The sequence below is a fragment of the Dipodomys merriami genome, unplaced genomic scaffold (genome assembly GCF_024711535.1).
Source record: "Dipodomys merriami isolate MVZ:Mamm:240054 unplaced genomic scaffold, mDipMer1.0.p SCAF_184, whole genome shotgun sequence".
Taxonomy (NCBI): domain Eukaryota; kingdom Metazoa; phylum Chordata; class Mammalia; order Rodentia; family Heteromyidae; genus Dipodomys; species Dipodomys merriami.
Window position 1 is genome coordinate 1710316 of NW_027203204.1, and position 5086 is coordinate 1715401.

The window sequence follows — 5086 nt, forward strand, 5'->3', positions numbered from 1 at the left end:
GCCACTACCTGTTTCTGGTTCTATGGGGGCTGGTGCCTCTGATGCAGAGAGGGGACCAGTAGCCAGTGAATGGAGATACTGGTTCCGGGGAAGGCAGTCCAGGGAGGGTGCTGAAATGAGTTTTTGTAAATCTAACATTGCGCCATCAGGTTAACTGCATCCTATACCTTCAAGCCTCCAGACACATTTGTCTTTCGCTGTTTGCCAGGTATTACAGGGCTTTGCCTGAGGGTAGTTGAAGAGTATCTGTGCTCCACTAGCAAAACCAGTGCTTGTCTCCTGACCTTGAGCGTAATGAACTTCCCCCAAGGAAGGTAGTTCCGATTACAGTTACAGAGCCGGGAGAGGCCTTCAATTTTTGGTTTATTGGGCCAGAAAAACAGCACAACAGCTCACACGGATGTCTGCCTTTGGCACACTGCCCTGTCTGCCTCCTTCTCTCCTGCCCTGGTGTATTGATGTGTGTGTGTGTGTGTGTGTGTGTGTGTGTGTGTGTGTGTGTGTGTGTGTGTGTGTAAGTTGTGTCACGGTCCTAGAACAGAAGCTCCTGGCTTGAGAAAGCCTCACATGGAAGGATGTTGGATGCCTTCGAAGGAAGAGGAATCTGTTCCTTTTTTTGCTTGTGATGGTGTGGATTTCTTTCTCCAGCTCTCAGAAAGTTCAGAAGTTTCCAAGATGCCTACCAGCTCTGTCTGATCTCTTTGTTTCTGAGTGTAGTAACATGCCATTTTGCAAGGAAAGATGACAGTTCGTTTTCGCTGTGTGCCTTGTATCAGGGAAAATGTTTTTGTTTTTAAAAAAATTTTTTTTATTCAGAACCTGCCCAGGATACAATGTGGGGAGACTATGACTCAACCCAGGTGATCTGCCTGAGACCCTCAGCGGTGGTCAACCTGGTTTAACCCTCTGAAGGGACAGATGGCCAACCACTATGGAAGCAAGGTCCCCATCAAAGGATGATTATATATGGAATACATTGGAATTTGAAACATAATTTTCAGTTCATATCATCAGACATATCTTGTACCCATTGTGTACATAGCTGAATGGTCTTCTCCCTTGCTGTTTTGTTGTTTTTGTTTTTATCATCTGTCATTCAACACTTTATCTCCGGATTCCATGGTTCAAGATCCAAGCAGAGGTTAGCTGTTTAGAATCACACAAGCCTTGTCACCCAGGAGCTGGCCAGGCTGCATTCCCATCTGGAGGCTCTGCTGAGCAAGCAAGCACCCGTGCCCTGGGCTTACAAAGTCACTGGCAGCACCGATTATCTGAGCTGTAGGATTGAAAGGTACAATCGTCTGGGGGCTGAAATAGTTGTTTTCCACATGGGGTTTCCTGTTGCAGACGCTTGCTTCTTCACAGAGAGCTAAGAAGAGCGGGGAAAAGAGGAGAGGAAAGGAGAGGAGAGGGGAAGAGAGGAGAGTGGAGGAGAGGAGAGGAGAAGAGAGGAGAGGAGAGGAGAGGAGAGGAGAGGAGAGGAGAGGAGAGGAGAGGAGAGGAGAGGAGAGGAGAGGAGAGGAGAGGGGAGGGGAGGGGAGAGGAGGAGAGAGGAGAGGAGAGGAGAGGAAAGCAGAGGAAAGAAGAGGAGAGGAGAAAAATAGGGGCAAAGACACAAAGAGAAATGAGAAAACTACACAAGAGGGCCATGTGTGTGTGTGTGTGTGTGGAGAGAGAGAGAGAGAGAGAGAGAGAGAGAGAGAGAGAGAGAGAGAGAGAGAGAGAGAGAGAGAGAGAGAGAGAGAAAGAGAGAGAGAGATCACTGTAAGGTGAATGCTATCATCTTCTGTGCCATAGGCTTCACCTCTGTCATATTCTGTTGGTTAGAAGTAAATCACAGATCTCATATATACCCAATACTTCTCTTCAATAATACCCATACTTCTTTCTCCTTCTTTTACTATTTCTGTTTTCCCTTCAGTGTCTTTGCTCAGATGTAAGGATTTGCTAGAAACTAAGATGTGGATAGTCAGGATGTACTGTGATCCAGATACTAAATTGTTCTTTTCAAAACTTTCTATTGAAGAATAATAAACATGTAGAAAGTGCAACGTACCATACAGAAAGTTCAAGCAATTCCCGATCAAACGGGGGCTATCACTAGTCCCCAAGCTCTCTCCAGGCTCCATCCTAAGCCCCCTAAAACTGGTGAAGGGGAACCTCTCATAGATTAGATTTCCTTAGTCTATGTGTGTACATTTTATGAGGAATCTTACAATATATATTATTTTGTGCCTGGCTGCTTTGATTTAGTGTAATACTGTTGCACGTGGTTTTTAAGAGTTTGTCCACGAGTCACAGTTTACGTATCCATTCTACTGTAGATATGCATTGGGTAGCTTCCGGTTTGGAGGTATCACAAATAGTGTTATTATCTGCACCTTAGTACAGGATACCAAATTTAAAATGCTCGAAAACCTGACTTTTATTTGAGACAGGGTGTCATTGTCTCTCAGGCTATCTTAGAACTCAGGGTGGCCTATCTTACCCCAGGGTGGCCTGAAACCTGAGATCTTCCTACCTCAGGCTTCCGGGGATTGTATTTACAGAAGTGTACCACCGCACCTGCCTTGAAATCTAACACTTGAGTGTTGATGCTCAAAAGTTTCAGATTTGGGGAGACTTGGGGGGGGTTCAGATTAGGAATACCCAACCAGTAAGATCTATGCAAACACTGAAAGTCTAAGAAACACTGAAATCTGAAATACTTTAGCTCCATGAATTGTCCCTATGGGATACTCAACCTGCGTGTGTCCTCTGATGGGCACATAGACATTCTGTTGGTGACTTTCCTGTGAGCGGAATTGCTGGACTGTGTGGTCACATGGAATGCATCTGTTGGTGAGCTATGTGGACACATCAGCCTCACTTCCCGTCTGTAAGGAAGGCGCCATCATCCCCCTTATTCACAACAGTACTGGAACCACCTGCAATTCTCTGGAGGTTTGGAGGATCATTTAGAAAGAAAGGCCTGGGAAGGTGGCTCAGTGGTAGAGTGCTTGCCTTGCATGCCTGAGGCCCTGGGTTCGATTCCTCAGCACCACATTAGCAAAAAGAAAAAAGCCGGAAGCAGTGCTGTGGCTCAAGTGGTAGAGCGCTAGCCTTGAGCTGAAGAGCTGAGGGACAGCGCCCAGGCCCAGAGTTCAGGCCCCACGACTGGACCCCCCCCCCAAAAAAGAAAGAAAGGCCAATGTGTACCGAATATGGAGAAGAAATCTGGCTCAAATACCTTCTCCCATTGCAGCTTCCTTTGTTACTTTTGCTTTGGAAGGTATTGTGCATACTAAGCAAATATCCTTTGCTCAGTATCATTTAATTCATCTTCCAATTCTTTTATCAGTCAGAGGCCTATGTAATCAGCAACCAAGCTGCTGATCTGATAACTTGATTTTCAGAGCTGACAGAACTCAGATAAAGCCAGAGGAAGTCTGGGTGAGTCTACCTCTGTAGCCTCTTTCCAAGACCACAGGATTCCTGCTGGGCTGCAGCAGCACCAGCAGCCTGCCAGCTTCCCTTCCGAGCTGTGAGGAGAACCCCACATCTCCACCAAGGACCTCCAAGGCTGGCACTGTGTCTGAAATCTTCTGAAAAAATATATGCCAAGGAAGAGAGAAGTCACAAATCACTTGGAATAGGCCCGGGTAACCATTGTGAACAAAGTTTCCAAGCCCCATCTATTTTCTTTGGGGTTGCTTTTTAGATTCCATGAGGATAGTAAGGACTATTCCCCACACTGTCACCAAGTGGCCGGAAAACTTCAGGCTATTGCTAATACTGGGGTGTGCACTGTCTCTCCCCGTTTCTTCTCCATCTTTGTCTTTCTCACTGTCTCTACTTGTTTCTGTTTCCATACATATATATATATATATATATATCTTAAGTATATATGAACATATGTCATTTATCTCTACCATCTCTCAATCACCAGCATTGTAATCATACTACATCTTGCTCTTTATTAACTTTTTTCCACGTGATCAAAAAAGGATTGTTGGTCTGGGAATGTGGCTTAGTGGTAGAGTGCTTGCCTTGCATGCATGAAGCCCTAGGTTTGATTCCTCAGTACCACATGAACAGAAAAAGGCAGAAGTGGCGCTATGGCTCAAGTGGTAGCATGCTAGCCTTGAGCTAAAGAAGCTCAGGGACAGTGCCCAGGACCTGAGTTCAAGCTCCAGGACTGGCAAAAAAAAAAAAAAAAAAAAAAAAGGATTGTCAAAAATGTAATTAAAAAATTGCCATTTGACATTCCATCACAGATAGCACATGATTAAGCAATTCTCTTTTTGGCAGATATTTAGGCTGCCTCCAATATTTTGGCATTGTAAATAACACTGCGTGACTATCTTTGCACTTAAATCCTTGGTGATATCATAATCCTTTTTGGGATCAGATGTGAAATAAACATCAAAACACAATGGATGTGCTGGCTGGTGATGCCAGCACAGAGTGTCTTTTTCACCCCTACTGGCGATTTTCTGTTATAAATAATTGTCTCCATTTTATAGGTAAAACATGATTATTTGGCCTCTAGTTGCATTCCTTATGCAGTTAATTTTTCCCACGCAGGTTTATTGTCCATGTGCATTTCTCCCTTAAAAAAAAAGTGTGTGGGGGCTGGGAAGATGGCTCAGTGGTAGAGCGCTTGCCTTGCATGCATGAGGCCCTGGGTTCAATTCCTCAGCACCACATAAGCAAAAAACAAAAAAGCCGGAAGTGGTGCTGTGGCTCAAGTGGTAGAGCACTAGCCTTGAGCTGAAGAGCTGAGGGACAGTGCCCAGGCCCAGAGTTCAGGCCCCATGACCGGACCCAAAAAAAAAAAAAAAAAAAAAAAGTGTGTGTTCCTTTAAATTTTTTCCATGTTTCTTCTCCGCCCCACCCCCCTGCCCCACCAATGTGTCCCTGTGCTCAGCTGGTCTCCCCCCTGCATCCCACAGGGGTGATACAATGTCCCACAGAAGAACTCAAGAGTTGTCAGCTGCTTCACAAAGTCACAAGGCCCACAGCTGCTTAGCCACATCTGTTGTTCCTCCCACCAAGACAGCCAAATCCCTCCCCCAGCTGAAAAGCCTCACGGGTCTCTGGAGCC